This window comes from Pinus tabuliformis, chromosome 9 (genome assembly GCF_031772625.1).
Source record: "Pinus tabuliformis cultivar Carrire ecotype Pingquan chromosome 9, CPIR1, whole genome shotgun sequence".
Lineage (NCBI taxonomy): Eukaryota > Viridiplantae > Streptophyta > Pinopsida > Pinales > Pinaceae > Pinus > Pinus tabuliformis.
The window spans coordinates 1567072366-1567090572 of record NC_142307.1 but is presented as its reverse complement, the minus strand read 5'-3'; the positions used below and the strand labels follow the sequence as shown (position 1 = coordinate 1567090572).

The 18207-nt window shown below is 33.2% G+C and overlaps 1 pseudogene; it reads left to right on the top strand.

Moving 5' to 3' along the window:
• Positions 1–13240: 13240 nt before the first annotated feature.
• On the top strand, positions 13241–16976 carry LOC149154624 (folate synthesis bifunctional protein, mitochondrial pseudogene; annotated as a pseudogene).
• Positions 16977–18207: the final 1231 nt, after the last annotated feature.

Below are 18207 nucleotides of genomic sequence, written 5' to 3'. Positions count from 1 at the left end.
CTTTCATCCTTCTGCTCGCAGTAGGTTTCCCACCAGTCCTTGACGTGGGGGGCTGCTTTGAGAAGAGCGAAAACAATCTTTTCCCGACTTGAAAATTCGTGAATAGAAAAATACCCATCTAGCAGATTTAACCATTTATCTACAGCATCTGCGTCTATTTGACCCTCGAAGATGGGGATTTCAAAATTAACTTGTACCTTAAACGGTGTGGCGTTTCCAGAGTAGCTGTTGGAAGCCGATGCGTTGCCTCTGGGTAGCCGCTGAAGGATCTGCGCAAAGCTATCCATCATCGCATTCCTTTGCCGCTCGAGGGCTTCTTCGAGCAAGATTCTGATAGGATCTCCTGCCCCCTCGTCTTTCTTCTCATCCGCCATGGGAGGTCGTCGAGATTTGCGAGGCTGGTCTTGCAAAGGTTTGACCAATTCAAGCCCTAACTCCTTATATCCCGACCTCGTTGGGGACATGCAAAGAAAAACAAAGAAAAAGCAGACCGCTCTGATACCACTGATCCGGATTTAAGCAGGAATGCAATAGATTACAGAGATAACCATAAATACAGAGATGCGATAACCATAAAAACAGAGATGCAACGAAAATAATACTTCATTTCATTAATGGAGAATACTGAAATATGCTTACAAATAGAAATAACCCAGCTAGGGCGATGGTAGCTTATCTCTGAGAAGAGATGTGTCGGCTACATGACTCTGAACTGTTTCGAACTGTGTTTACAATGAGGCTCGAAGGCCTATTTATTATTGAGAAACAATGGAAAACCCTTCACATTCCAAAACCTAACCCTAGAAGATGAAACGCCAAATTGTGGGCCCCGTTTTGGGGTGAGTTGGACAGCCAACTTCCCGGGGTCGCGAATTGGTCGTATTATCTCCGTTTGACGCGCATGATAGCCCGTTGGAAAGATCTCTCCGAGGACTACGACGGAAAAGACGATTTTTATTAGAAAAATCGCTGGCGGTAGATTTCCCAAAAAACGTCGTTTAGGGCCTCAAAACGGCTCCGGAAGTTTAGGACCCGAAAAACTGCTAAAAATAGTAAACTGTGCTATAATTAAGGAAACTGAAAAACTGAAAGAGACAGTTGTGGGGGTCCAAATGGGACAGGTGGGTGGCCACCAACATCCACCTGGATCACGCACACAACAAGAAATCCTAGACTTATACAAGACAACATTCATATAAACCAACAAAGTATATAACAAATAAGCATAATTCCAAATATCTCGGGATCAAACCAACACAATGGATCACAAAAAAAATCATTTCAAACTTTCTGAACACAAATAAAAGTGGAATTTTTTCCACCTTAAATATTTTTTGTGATTTTTCTATAAATAGAGTGTGTGCATATGCAATTTTTACCAAAGAAACACATGCATATGTGATCTAAAGACAATCAACAAGAATATATACATGATTGTTGTAAAAGAAAACATGTATCTATGCAAAAGACCGAAAAAATAAAAAGTAAATGCCCAGATCCAAAGGATCAGGCTTAAAGGATAGATAGAAGGAGGGATCTAAAAACTCTAAAATAAAGTAGGACACTTATTGATAACCCATATCAAGGGTACATCCCTTACGTAAACTACTCAAAAGTATTTTCCCTGGTGGAGTTTCCAATTTTGATGTGGGGAAAATCTCTTGAGGCTAGAGTTGAAAACCCCAATAGAGTGAAAACATAAAATCAATAAAGAATACTGAGAACATCGGATAACTTGCATAAAATTTTAAAAAGAGGGAATGAGGTCTCATAGGTGGGTCCTACATTTGATGTCAATCCATAAGGTCCAAACCATCATTCTTGCCCCAGAGATGCAGACCTGCAATATGAGCAAGGAAACACATAACATAACAATAAACTCCAATGTATATAACTATATATTATAACTTATTCCATAACCAATTCCATTATATATTCATAACATAAGAAATAACAATACAAATTGGATGGAATATGAGTTTATTTTATTGATAATGACAACAGATAGGTAGCTACAAGATCACATGATCCTGCCTTTCGGCACCAGGTGGAAACTTCTTTGGGATCCTCGCTTCTTAAGCCACTAAAGGTCTCCTCCTCCAGTAGAAGCTAGATAGGTGTGAGATGGGAATGAATAAACATAACAATACATAAAAAAAGGTTTCCTCGAGACAGAGGAGTGCTTAAAAGCATGGGAACATCAGACCTAATCTGGGGAAATTTTTCTAGAGTGATGATATGAAGGCTAATGGTTTCCCTAAGGGCCACCAAGGTGTGTATTTATACCACCATAAATTGGTTTGGGTGGTTATGTCATGGTTTCTTGTAGGTGAGTCTTCGTGTAACCCAAAAACCACATTTTTTTATATTTTTTTCAATATATTTAAATCTATATGCAACTTCCTTTAGGAGTATCCATGTACATACACAACTTTCATGTGGGGAACTCGCATACAAAATTTGGGAAAAAAAAAAAAGATAAACTTAGGTCTGCATAGGGGAAAGGGATGGTGTCCTTGCCAACAAATGTCTCTAATGATATGTGATGAAAATATGCTATAATAAAAATAATACTCCATCAACATCCCAACCATTGGTGATAAGAAGTCGAGCTCAAATTCTAGTATAATCATGTATTGTCTTTGTATTTTTTAATGCAATAAACTTGTGGGAATATACTCATGTAGGAAACTTTTGAATGTATCCCACTCGAAATTTAGCATATTAGGCTAGTAAATTTTTAATATGGGCTACTATGGTAATAGACTCTAGAAGTATCTCATATGTATTAGATAATAACCAAGGGAGCTACAACATCTTTTTTCTAATAAAATTATTGCATTTTGGAAAAAAAAAAAAAATGTATAAAATCTATAAGATGTTTTACTAAGATATGAATTATGAATATAGTTTATAACAATGGAAATTGAGATACATCTACATCTAGATTTGAATCTATCACAAAGATACATGTTCATATTTAATAATATGAGTGTTCTCTTTAGGAACTAGCATACCCTTGAACCATTGGAAAGGGAACGAAAAAGTGATTAAAGTGGAGGGAAATGGATCACCAAAGTGATTAGGGTGGTTAAATTACATTTATTCAAGATATGAGAATTGTTTGTTTTGAATGTTTCATGAATGAAAAATTAAATGTATCATTTAAGGGGATAAGAATTTAGGGATAAATGTATAATATTTGTAAAATGGATTATCCCATTACACACATGGACCATCCGTTAGGGATAAAGTTCTAATGCTCCACACAAAACACCTCGAATCTCATTAGGCTAGGTGAGATGGATAGAATTTCACCCTATGTTTATAGCCCTTAGAACAAATCCAAGATTTCAAGATGCAAAAGAATTCTTGAAATTTGAATAATATTTTCTATATATATATATATATATATATATATATATATATATATATATATATATATATATATATATATATATATATATATATATATATATATAGATAGATAGATATAACAGCTCAAAGAATAAAGTAATGTGATTTTACAACAAACTATGAATAAAGAACTTTAGAATACATTTTTAAAATGTTTGAAAGAGATAATGAAAAAGAAACTACAATATGCGTTCAAAACAAATTTCTAGTATGCTAATCAAAGAAATAAACCAACAATGATTTCATTATAGGAAAAATATAAATATAAGACCAAGTATCTTTACAAATTCGTATGAGGATGAGGACCAAGGATGTACTTAGAATACTCAAATGTTAAAATGATTCATACAAAGACATCTAAGTGCCATCAAAAAAGACTCAAGAATAATAAACCTGATCTAGACCACCTCAAATGGTGTGAAAAAACATTTAGCAAATTTTTGCAAGATTTACAATAATTAGCACTGAATAAAATTAGAACTTCTAATAAGTGCAAGCTAGAACAAGAAAAATAAACAAAATTGAAGAATACCAAAAAATTATGTCAAATTATCTTTCTTTGTCATTTTTTAATAATCCCTACTATCAAAAAAGATAGTTTATCCCAAAAAATACTTGGAATGAAAAATGAATATCACTTAGAAAATCACTCTCAAATCTTGGGCATACCTTCACTGAATCATTCTCTCATCTTGTCTTCTTGAATTCTCCTTATGTTTGTACTTGAATAATTGAAGAATACTGAAAAATAATGTCAAATTATCTCTCCTTGTCATTTTTTAACCTACCCCTAGTATCAAAAAGATAGTTTATCCCAGAAAATACTTGGAAAGAAAAATGAATATCACTTGGAAAATCACTCTCAAAGCTTGGGCATACCTTCACTCAATCAATCTCTCATCTTCTCTTCTTGAATTCTCCTTATATTTGTACTTGAATAAAATAGTTATTTTGTTCAAGTGTTTCTTTTAATAATTTTATTTTAACTTTGGTTTGGAAATAACATAGGAGAATAAAGTTAACATACAAAGGTCATAAAATTATTAAGTAACTTTAACTAAAAGTAGTTGGGGTCCCATTAGACTTAATTCATGAGATTTACATCATAAATAAACTCCTTTTGTCTCATGCATTTAAAATATGTTTACACATAATGAAAAATAAAATATAATATTGTAATCACAATAACACTTGCATCCCCTTTATCAAAATAGATATTGTGAGATTTTCAAAATTAAATATCATATCACTAGTACTAACCAAAAATTTCAATGCCTTGAAATATTTCAAACTGCAAATATTGTCATGAAATGAAAGTAAAAGGTCATGTCAAAATTGTTTTGGATGCAAATCCTTACAAAAAAAAACCATTCTTCCTTCATCACTCATTTTTTTAGAATGTGACTTGAAATTATTGAATTTGATTGCGATGATTCAGTGTTTCGAATGTCTTCCAATAGATTTTTTCCTTCATTCCCTTTTAGTAAAGGGGCCTCAAGTAGACTTGCATTTGAATAGGCAATTAAATGTTCATTGAAATAAATAGTTACATTTCAAAATTTGGGAAAATGATCCTTATATTTTGAAAGAGAATTGGTTGTTGGATTTAAATTTAAAGGATAAGGCACATGACAAAGTGTAGTGTTTTTATATTTCTTGAATTGAATCACTTTGTAGTGCCAAACTATTTTTGCAGTTGTGGGTTGAATAAGATTGAAATGACTATACATGATTCCAATTAATGAAGATGTAAAAGATTGAGATACATATGCTACAATTGAACTATCATAAGAAATCATTATGTTCTTCTTAGGAGAGAATGTCGGAGGAAAAATTGTAACCTTGATTTCAAAATTTGAATGAGATTGCTGAAATTTTCTTTATAAAATTCTAATATTTTCTTACATCTCCCAATCTCAACCAAAGGATCGAATATGGGGTGCTTACTGCTCGTTCTTCATGAAACATGAAATTGAGTGGAATTAAGACAACTTAAGGGTGTGTAGGATGATTGCAAGCTCACCTTTCAAGAGTTTCTCTTTTTTCTTGAATTTCTATATCACAAGAAATTATATCCCAAGAGAATTCAAGTTGATCACAATAAATAGAAATTTATAAAATATAATCAAACAAATATGAACACTCCTGTGATTAGGAAATTGAATCCTAATATTTAGTTAAAAGGGAATAGGTATATTGATTGGAACCTAGCGATTCAAAGAATAAAATAGAGATTTCAATCACTCCCCAGTATCATTGGCATATATATGTTAGGGGTGAAGTTTCGATGGTTACAAAAAACACCTTAAATCTCATTAGGCTAGGCGAGATAGGTGGGAATGCCATGTTGTATCTATAGCCCTTTAAGCAACATCAAGATTTCAAAATGCAAAAAGTATATTTAAATATGAATTTAATTGTACAACAAACTATGATTTAGAAAACTTCAAAATAATTTGTTAACCAGCTTGAAAGAGATAATTTGAAAAAAAAACTGCAAAATGAATTCAAAATAAATTTCCATTAAGCCAATCAAAGAAAGAAATTTGTGATGATTTTATTATAGGACTAATATTAATATAAAACCAATTTCCTTCACAAATCTCTGCAAGGATAAGGACCTAGGATATTGTTATAAGCCTTAGATGTTAAAATGACTCAAACAAAGGTAACTAGGAGCATGGGAAAAGAGAGAGAATAACAAATACGATCTAGACCACTTTAAGCAATGTGAAAAAATCAGCAAATTTCTGCAAGATATATATTAATTAGCATTGAATAATATCTAAATTTTTAATAAGTACAAACTAGAACAATAAAGATAAACAACGAAAATTACCAAAAATTAATGACATTTTATATTTCCTTGCCACTTTTCAAAATATCTATGCTATCAACAAGACAATTTATCCCAAAAAATGATTTGAATGGGAAAAAAATGTCACTTGAGAAAACACTCTCAAAGATTGGCCATACCTTCACTTAATCAATCCCTGCTCTTCTCTTCTTGACTTCTCTCTTCTCTTAATAAATTTATTTTAAACTTTCTTCTATAAAAATATAAGAGGCTGAAGTTAACATATAAATATCATGAAGGTCTAGCCTACTAGAACTAACTCATGATATTTACATCATATATAAACTCCTTGTGACTCCTATATTTAAAACATATTTAACATATAATGGCCAAAAAAATATTGGTAAATATAATATCATAATCATGATAACATTATTTGTGCTTTCAAAATGTAATTTTTATTTTCCTTAGTAAAAATTACGAATTTTTTCCATGTGGAAAAAAAAAAATAATAATAATAATAGATAGATAAATAGATAACACAAGTATCTCATTTACTAAAATATGGTATTTAGAGTTTTTCATAATTAAATATCATATCATCTATATTAGCCAAAAATTTAATGCCTTGAAATATTTCGAACTCCAAACATTATCATGAAATACTAGTAAAATTTCTTATTAGAATAGTTACGGATGCAAATCCTTAAAAAATTATGGGGCCTTCTTCCTTCATCCCCTATATTTTAAAAATGAGACTTGGAATAAATTGAAGTTGACTCGAATGATTCAGTACTTTGGAGTTCTTCAAATGGTGTTTTCCTTTATATATTTCTAGTAAATGGGTCTCAAGCACAAGCCTTTTGTCAACCTTAGGAAATGAGTGGGAAAATAAAACAACTAAAGTAATAATAGGTCCATTAACAGGTGGCAGAGGCGGGTTTCTTGAGCTTGATGGCCAATTAGAAAATCTAGAGGGAGGGTTGAAAGGGTTTTCTCTTTAGAGATTTCTGGAAGTGAATTGTGTAATGGTTTTTGATCTGCCCACCATTTTGGATGGTTACTCTATCCATTATCATGGACCAAAGAGCTTTTCCTTCCCATCCATTATGCATGGGTTTTGTTTGTTTCTCTGGAATATCCATAATGCTTGGTGTGATTGCAAGGGAGCATTATGAGGGGGAAAAGGTTAAGGTAATCTTGACTTCCAACCCAGGTGTTAGCACTCCATAATTTATTAAGGTTGTAAAAGAAATTGCAAAGGTAACCACAAAACCACTTTTAAGTTTAGAAGCTAACCCTTCTAAACTCAGAGAGGGATCTCTTTGTCAAAATTAGCTTTGTTTGCTAGTGAGATTTTAGGCTAGATGTAAGGTTCAGAATTTGGTTTTTTGGATTGTTTGGTTGAAACCATAATAGGAATCCATTGGGAAATGGATTCAATCATCTTTAAGTATATCAATTGCAGAGTTAACAAACAAGTGTAACAGGGCAAGGTAGGCAGACTATCAGATCTTATGAGATTTGTGAAGTGAGACAGCGAAAAAGATTAAGGATCAATTAAACATAGATCCTTTAAGAATTATATATTTAACATCAGTTAGAAAACATCAATTATTGTTCATAAGCCAGAATTGAGTGCAATTAAACAAATTCAATTTCTTATTTTTCTTTGAACAAATGAGATAAGGAAAACATATGTGAGGACAGAGAAAAAATACATTAACATGAGAGAAAACTTCACCAATTAATCTGACACAGGAATCCTGAAATAACTTTATGTATTACTCGGAATTGATCATTTGAGCACAATGAGAAACTTTACATCAAAAGTCTTCTTTTTCATACAAGTCTCAACATTAATACTTCAAATTCTGAAATATTTATACAAATTCTAACAAAAATATCTTAAATAAAAATATCAAGGTTTATTACAAAATATCCTAAACTGATTACAATAATTCTGGAATAAAATCCTGAATAATAACTAATAAAATAATATCACCAATTTATCTACTGGAAACATTGAAATGCTCATTAAACTCTAGAATTGGTTTTCTGAATGTTGGAGATCTGCAAAATCATCATCAATATGTTGGTCTTCTGATGCTAGGTGTCTTAAACTAATGATATCTTTATGCCATTGAAATCTAGAAAAATGTTGAAATTGCCTTCACAAAATCTGTTAACTTACCTCTTAAATCTGATTGCTTTGCCATCTGCATTAACTAGTTTCCCTTTTGAATTTTATTTCTGTCGTTTTTTGGCCTTTCATCATCTTTTGAATGTTTCATTATTGTCACAAAATATTTGGAAAAAAAAAAAAAATAATATATATATATATATATATATATATATATATATATATATGAATAATATTTCCAAATATTTTGATTAAACATGTAAATGAATTTCATAATTAAAATTTCAACATACTCATTTGAATGATTTAATAAGCCATCTTGTTTTCAAATCCATGTGTTGTTTTCCCTTCCCGTGGATTTAGAAACTCATGTGTTGTTTTGTAAATCCATGGCTTGTTTTCTCTTCCCATGGGTTTTAAAAAATCATGTGTTGTTTTTCCATGGCTAGTAAAGTATTTTTATTTTGCCTTTTACCCATGTAAAATTTGTTTGGATAAGTATTTATCCAAATCTTATTTTCCCGTACTTTTTCCTTCATAATTTCTTTTCCTCCTTATCTTTCTTAAACTGTTGTTGGTTTTTCTCTCATGGTTTTGATTTTAAAAATAATTAAAATTATTTTCAATCTCAAAATAATTCAAATATTCTTTTGTGCCAACATATAGCCTCCCATCGGCTTGTTTACTTAGCCTCCCATCCGTGAACTCCTTTAAAATCTCTTTTCACCTCTGATCTCTTTTACCCAGCCTCTCATCCTTATAAAATTTGTTTCATAATCATATGAAATTTCATTCCCGCCACATTTTATAAAATTCGAAACAATACAATTAATGGATTTCGGAGGGGTAGGTAGTAAGAGGTTTTATGAGGGGGGTCTGAAATGAAGGAGAAATGTAAAACCAGGTAAAGTGAAAAACAACATTTCAAACCCCCCCTTGCTTAAATGTCGAAAAGGAAAGGGGGTTCGAAGTCCATACTAACCATCAATTTATTTATGCACAGATATCGAGGTTTAGGGGTAGGTAGTAAGAGGTTTTATGGGGGTCCAAAATGAAGGAGAAACGTAAAACCGGGTAAAGTGAAAAACAACTTTTCGGACCCCCCCTTGCTCAAATGTCGAAAAGGAAAGGGGGTTCGAATTCCATACTAACCATCGATTTATTTATGCATAGATATCGAGGCATTTAACATTGGGAAAATCAATGCATTAAATGTGGGGTGGGGTCACAACTTATTTATGCACATATCTCGAGGCTTTTAATATCGGGGAAAATTAATGCATTAGATGTGGGGTGGGGTCACAATCATTTGTTTGACTTTTGGATTTAACTGGTGACTTGAGGCATGACAAATAAATGTGGTTTATATAGTTTAGATATTGGGTTTTGTTATTTTTAAGCTAAGTTTTAATATTTAAATAAATAGTCTTATAAAAATATAAATATATATTTTTTATAAAATTGAAGTTTATTTAAAATAAAACTTTTTTTTTTTTTAAATACCTCAGAGATATTTACAAAAACCTCATAAACTTCATGGTTTATCATACCAAACTAAGCATGTTGGGGCATAAATTTGGTCAAAATTTATCATGTGCTAACACCAGGTATAAATGTCATGTCTACATTAATTGATTAAATTCATTATAATTAGTGTCAAAATAAACAAAGAAATAGATCCTTTTATTTTTTCCTTCTTGCAAAACAACATTTGGCCTCTTCCATGTCATCTTCTATTTCCCAACACCTTTGTTAAAGAATTCATCTAAGCATATGAAAAGAAAACAATTTAAACTTTATAGGCATGAAATAAACAATGATCTACTTCATGTAGTAAATTAAGCAAATTTTCACTATTATTTATTAACTATATTTTAACATGGCTCAAATTCAAGGGTAGTGAAAATAGTAAAAAATCATGAAAATAACCCAGCGATAACACTTACTTTCACTTACATGTCAAGTCTTATATGTTATGTATCACTAATTTAAGTCTTTTTTAGCTTAAAAGCTCAAAAGACACGGAATTTTATTGCTTTTATTGTAAAAATAAATATTTTTTATGTTTTGTTTGAGTTGTTATTTCTCTTATACATATATTTTTTTATTTCTTAACACAGCAATCACATGCACAAATATGTGTGCAATTGTAACATCGCTTAAACAAAAAAAGGTTATAGGGGATGATGAACAATGATTTGTATGTATGCATGAATGAACTAGCACTAGTGACAAAGTTGGCTATAAGTTATTTTCATATTTATTAAGATAAATATTTATGAAAAAAAAAACTTTCTATACAAAGTGTGGATGCAATGTTGTTTCTTCAACAAATGATTTTCTTGCTAGGTTGCGATAAGAAAAATGGATTTTGTAGTTTTTAGTTTGGGGTTTAAACCAAGCTGCTTCACATGCTTTGTAACCTTCAACAATTTTGTTACCTGCTTTTAACCTTCCAACAATTTTGTTACCTAATAGAGTTTTCCCAAGTACAAATAAGACAAATAAAACCCTAACTTGAACCGTAACCTCCTCAAAAATTATAGTTGAATAAGCAGTTTATGCCATAAATACACGACCAACCTCAGGTCCACGCCATCCCGTCTATGTCATGGATCCATATAAATTATTATATAAACTATCAACCAAACCTCATATGCCTTACACAGTGTTTAACCATAATGCACATGTAGTTCCACCAAACTAATATTATATATGATATCACCTATGCATAACCATATTGCATGTGGTTCCACCAAACTAATAGTATATATGATATATGGTATCACCTATGCATAAGCTTTACATTATGACCTTTTTCCAAACTTTTTCATTTATATGCACGTCACTTCTTTTGAGACTAATATTACATACGATATATAGTATTACAAATGCATAAGCTTGAACCTTTGCCAAAGTTTTCAATTTATATGCACATAACTTCTTTTGTTTTCTGATTATGTCATATACTTAAATGTAAAAATCTTAGTCAATCATTCATAACACTTTGATTACTAGAACCCCGCTTACTTTAACTTAAAAAATATAGGGATATAAGACTTGGTAACAATTTGCAACTATATAATAGACATAATAGACCATAATAGACATTGGGTTGAATACACTTTGATTAATAGAACTTTACCTACTTTAACTTAAAAAATATGGAGATATAAGGCTTTGTAACAATTAGCTAGTTTTCCTAATAGATAAGCGTAATAGAACCTTATTTATTTTAATTTAAAAAAACATAGGGATATAAGGTTTTGTAACAATTTGCTAGTTTTTATAATAGATAAGTTATTGGGGTGCAAAATGTATTGTATAACCCAGTATGAGGGTGATGTGTGATTTCATTTGTGTTCAATGTGAAGTTGGTATGTGTACTATAAAATATTCTCTAAATAAAAATGCAATGTTATAATAAAAATAAAAATGAATATGCATGTTTAGCTAGTTTTAATTAAAAGAAATATAAAGCATCAATAATTTCAATTGATTTGTCGTTGATATTACAACCCAATGTAGTAAAAATATTTACATCATAAGGCGTTCCCCTCTGAAATCAACTCCCCTAACTGCCTTTCTGTCATAGTCCTGGCAGTCAAATCCATTGTTAGAAGATTAAATGTTTTTCCACCATTAGATACTACTAACTGAAATCTTGATTTTCACTATTATAACCATAGTCCCATTTACAGTTCTTTTAAGTCAGTTTCGTGGCAGCATCTAACTGTAACCTTGTTCATTACCAGACAACACGAAGAACAACTCGGTTGTTCGATGCCAACCTCCATGAAAACGCTTTGCAAAAATTGAAAAACCCTAACTCAGCTAGGGTTTCCTCCTGGGCGGCTAGTTCTCGCCTCTTGGCCACGATGTTACAATGAACCAGTCTTGCCTATCCACCGTTACTACCAACTGCTACCCAAATACCATCCAGAATCCAGTCACAGGGTGCGAGTAAGACTAATTTTCGTCGATGCGTTAGCAGTCTTTTAGCGATTTACACATTAGGTATCTGAACATTCATTTTTTTGTTTTGTTTAATCTGGCTAATTCTCTGTTTCTTGTCTTGCCCTACCTGCAGGTCCTCGGGTTGTTCTACAATTCAAGGGCTTCCAACATCGACGAAGACACTTGAATCCTTCAGCACAAGTAATAGCCGAAAGTAATTTGCAGGATCTTCCTTTTGGCACACGCTTAAAGATATCTGCGAAATCTCACTTTACAAAGGATAACATTATGGAATAATGTCACTTCAAAGATACCTAGAGGTCAGCAATGGTGGAATATTGAACACCAAGAGGCCAAACTGCTCCAAAAAATTTCAATTGGGTTCCACAAAAGGAACATCGAAAGATGATATTGTTAAGTGGCTTTGTCTGCCCTTCAATATTGGGTTTAAATTGTCCATTCCACCTAGTTTTATCCGCTTGGAGGCCTCTTCTCATAATTTACGGTGCTTTTCGGAGTTTAAGCAATGGAGAAGTGGTCTTGTCAATTACTATGTGTGTAATCTTGTTACAAGGTGTTGCAAGAGTTTGCATGAGAGAGTTGAGAAGGGGACAACCCAATTGGTAGGTATGACAATTGATGTAGATTTTGGGCATTATAAGGTTCTGATAGCAGTATTTGTTGAGTGTTTTCCTGCCATACTCTAGGATTCTGTCCAATTGTAAATGGCATTGTTTTCTTAGTTTCTTGAAGCCAGTCGGAGACTTCAATAACCAATCCCATTCTTATTTATTCTGGTTCACACACCATTGCTATTCTGGTTGAGCTGGTTAATTTGTGTTCTCTATTTATGTCATGGGCATCTGATTAACACAGGGAGGAATCCAACCTGAGGGGTCTTTGGGTTTGACGAAACTCGTCTCAATATGAGGCTTGGAGTTAGCCCCCACTTCTTTTGTAGAGGATTCAAACTTGGCTTTGGAGGAATCAGTCCGTGGGGTTCCCAGAATGCTGGTAAGTCTTCTCCCTCATAATAAATTCATTTCTTTCATTAATTTCCCTTCCATGTGATTTTATTTGTTGGGCATTTGTATATTTTGTATAAGATAGGAACCAATTCCAAGTTTCATTAATGACCAGACAGTAATATCAAAATAAATTTCAAAATTAGAAACTGAGTAATAGAGCCTCTTCCACAAGCAGGCTTATATCAAATTCATTCTCTATGCTAGAACCTCTTGCGGTAGGGGTGCACACACACTCTTTCTGTATGTATGTATGCGCTAGACATTAGCACTGAATTTCACCTACGCGTTAGGCAGTTGGTCTAAGCTAATGCAAATGGGAAAATAAACCATTTTCATGAATCCTTCATTGAAACAGTTGTCTCTGGATCTATCTTTTGCAACTTTGGGGTGGGTTTCTTCTTCTTGGGATTCCTTTGCATACTCATCAGCCTCTGAATCTTGCATTAAAGTTCACTCCCCGGTGGAGGTAGTGGTCATTTCTTTGGGCAACAATGTTGGCAACAAAGTTGAAAATTTCAATAGAGCTTTAAGCATGATGGGGAAAGCTGGTGTCTATATTACAAATCACACAAACTTATACGAGACCGCACCTGCATATGTAATTGATCAACCTTGCTTCCTTAACTCTGCAATAAGGGAAATCACAAAACTTGGTCCGCATGCCTTGTTGACAGTTCTGAAAGAAATTGAAAATGGATTAGGCCATACTGAGGGCATAAGGTATGGGCCTCGGCCTATTGATTTGGAAATTTTATTCTATGGCAAGCTCAAGGTTTCATCACATACACTCAAAATACCCCATTAGAATTTGTGGGAGCGACCCTTTGTTCTTGCTCTGCTTGTAGACCTTCTTGGATTGGTAGCCAACAATGACGCTATTCACTGTTGGCAAGCCTTATCAGGAAGAAATGTCGGCATATTTGAGGCATGGGAGAAACTTGGAGGGGAAGACCTTATGGGACGAGAGAAAATGAAGAGAGTTTTGCCCATTCGAAATGTGTTATTGGATTGGTCGAGAAAAACTCATGTCATGGGTGTTTTAAATTTAACACCAGATAGTTTTAGTGATGGAGGATGGTACACGTCTGTAGAGAATGCAGTTGATCAGGTTAGACTGATAATATCTGAAGGAGCGGTTATGATTGACATTGGAACACAGTTAACCAAGCCAACAGCATCAAGCATTTCAACAGAGGAGGAATTGTCTTGGCTTTTGCCAGTTTTAGAAGCAGTGGTGCAGATTCTTGAAGCTGAAGGTAAAATCCTATCAGTAGATACTTTTGATGCTAAAGTTGCATATGAGGTATAAGAAATGGAGCTCATGTTGTGAACGATATATCTGGAGGTTGTTTGGATGCAAATATGTTTTCTACAGTTGCAGATCTTGTTGTCCCTTATATCTTAATGCATATGAAGGGGGAACTGTCAATAATACAAACCGATGAAAATACAACCTATGGGGATGTATGTAAAGAAGTTGATAATGAGTTATGGTTACAGATAAAGAATGCAGAATCATTTGGTATACCTACATGGAGAATTACAACAAACCCTGGTATTAGTTTCTCTAAGACGCTTGAGCAGAACTTGGAACTTCTTAGGGGTCTATCAGTTGTTCAACAAGGACTTGCAGCCAAGTGTGACTGCTTCTCATGGGCCTATTTTACTTAGACCCTCCCGAAAAAGTTTTTGGGGAAAAATATTACTACTCCCTACATTGGCAAGGAGAGCCAGTACATCTTTCTTCAATCCAATTTCAAGAGGCTCTACATATTTTTTGAAAATGCCAACCTTGCTTGAACTCTAAACTACCAGTTCTAATCCGAAACCTGTGAATTTACCCAATTGCTTTGAAGTTGCACGACATTTTCATTCCATCAAAGGAGATGCCCGTCAATCTTATAGCATCCCAAATGCTTCTACCAGCCTGTTTGACCATCCAGCCAGCTGTCTCCAAAGATAAAAGCATTCAAGTCTCTGTTGGTTATAGTCTTGAAATTGTCATAGTTCTGATTTAATTTTGAGTTTGAAATTGATGTCATTGTGTCTCATATCACCATCTTTTGCACATGATTAATATTTAATTTGTTCTAAAGAGACATTTGCAATATTGAGTTGTTTTGTCATTTCAGGATCGATGAAGTTCTTAAAATGTTTATTGAAATTGTCATGTGCTATCCTTTCCTTAAAGAACGTCTTTTGAACTTGTCAATACTGCTTGTCCAGAAGTGTTGAATGAGGAAAGAATTTGGCAAAGTCCCAATGTCTTTGCACAGCAATATCTTTTAATTTGAAATACCTTGGAAGTCTAATTGATAGAATCTGGGGCATGTTTCTAGATATGATTTTCTTTTGTTTAAGATTTGGTCTTTGGATGTTTGTCACTTGCCATTCGTAGTTATTGAATTACTCATATCCTAAGTATTCAAGAGCAACTGGATAGCACTTGAATGAAAAGATTCAGTTAACTAGTCATAGTTGCATGTTTCGAGGCAAATTCAAAGGATATTTGGTGTTTCTAATTCATCTAAAATTGTGCATTGTTAAATATATTAATATTTGGAATTATTGTTAGTACTTTCCATTCTTAGTTTTTTAACTTGTCATATCCTAAAAATTTAAGAGCGACTGGATACCACTCATAGTTTTAAAAACTGGAATTGGGTATTGAAACTGTCACCTATGTAACCAGGATTTTGAACTGGAACCTAAAGGGTTTTTCTACCAATTTGTTATTTGGGCCTATCTGACCAGCCGATTTGGCCAGTTTCCAGTTTAGACTAGACGGTTTTTAAAACTATGATACTGCTTGAATAGGAAAGTTCAGTGATCAATCATATTTGCATGCTTGGAGCCATATTGTGTTGGAATTTTTGGATTTTCAATGTGTCTAAAACTGTGGATTTCTAAACATAATTTAAGAATGCAGTTGATCAGGTTAGAAGTATAATATCTGAAGGAGCAGATAAGATTGACATTGGAGCACAATCAACCAAGCCAACAGCATCAAGCATTTCAACAGAGGAGGAATTGTCTTGGCTTTTGCCAGTTTTAGAAGTACTGGTGCAGATTCCTAAAGCTGAAGGTAAAATCCTATCAGTAGATACTTTCGATGCTAAAGTTGCATATGAGGCAGTAAGAAATGGAGCTCATGTTGTGAATGATATATCTGGAGGTCGTTTGGATCCCAACATGTTTTCTACAGTTGCAAATCTCACTGTCCCTTATATCTTAATGCATATGAAGGGGGAACCTTTAACAATACAGAATGATGAAAATACAACCTATGGGGATGTATGTAAAGAAGTTGCTAATGAGGTATCGTTACAGATAAAGAATGCAGAATCATTTAGTATACCTGCATGGAGAATTATAACAGACCCTGGTATTGGTTTCTCTAAGACGCTTGAGTAGAACTTGGAACTTCTTAGGGGTCTATCAGCTGTTCGACAAGGACTTGCAGCCAACAGTGTGGTTGCTTCTCATGGTCCTATTTTAATTTGACCCTCCCGAAAAAAAAATTGGGAAAAAATATTACTACTCCCTACATTGGCAAAGAGAGCCAGCATATCTGTCTTCAAAATGCCAACCTTGCTTGAACTTTAAACTGCTAGCCTTGATCCGAAACATGTGAAATTACCCAATTGCTTTGAAGTTGCATGACATTTTCATTCCATGGAAGGAGATGCCTGTCAATCTTATGGCATCCCAAATGCTTCTACCAGCCTGTTTGACCATCCAGCTAGCTGTCTCCAAAGATAAAAGCAGTCAAGTCTTTGTTGGTTATAGTCTTGAAATTTTCATAGTTCTGATTTAATTTTGAGTTTGAAATTGATGTCGTTGTGTCTCATATCACCATCTATTGCACATGATTAATGTTTAATTTGTTCTGAAGAGGCATTTTCAATATTGATTTGTTTTGTCATTTTAGGATCGATGAAGGCCTTAAAATGTTTATTGAAATTGTCATGTGCTATCCTTTCCTTAAAGAACATCTTTTGAACTCGTCAATACTACTTGTCCAAAAGTGCTGAATGAGGAAAGAATTTGGCGGAGTCCTAGTGCCTTTGCACAACAATATATTTTAATTTGACATACCTTGGAAGTCTAATTGATAGAATCTGGGGCATGTTTCTAGATATGTTCCAAACTATATTTTCTTTTGTTTAAGATTTTGTATTTGGATGTTTGGTACTTTCCATTGGTAGTTATTGAATTACTCATATCCTAAGTATTCAAGAGCAACAGGATAGCACTTAAATGGAAAGATTCAGTTAACTAGTCATAGTTGCAAGTTTCGAGGCAAATTCAAAGGATATTTGGGGTTTCTAATTCATCTGAAATTTTGCATTGCTAAATATATTAATATTTGGAATTATTGTTGGTACTTGCCATTCTTAGTTTTTTAACTTGTCATATCCTAAAAATTAAAGAGCGACTGGATACCGCTCATAGTTTTAAAAACTAGAATCGGGTTTTGAAATTGTCACCTATCTAACCAGGATTTGAATTGGAACCTGAAGGGTTTTTCTACTGGTTTTTTATTTGGGCCTATCTGACCGGCCGGTTTGGTCGGTTTCCAATTTAGACTAGACGGTTTTTAAAACTATGATACTGCTTGAATAGGAAAGTTCAGTGATTAGTCATATTTGCATGCTTGGAAGCATATTGTGAGGGAATTTTTGGATTTTCAATGTGTCTGAAACTGTGGATTTCTAAACATAATTTAATTTATTTCAAAACTCCACATGTTAAACTCTAAAAGGTTAATATGATGAACTGTGGAAATCTACATTCTCAAATATTTGAAATTGTTTCTCATAAGCAAATAAACATTTTGCTTGCAAAGCACTAAGCATTACTTT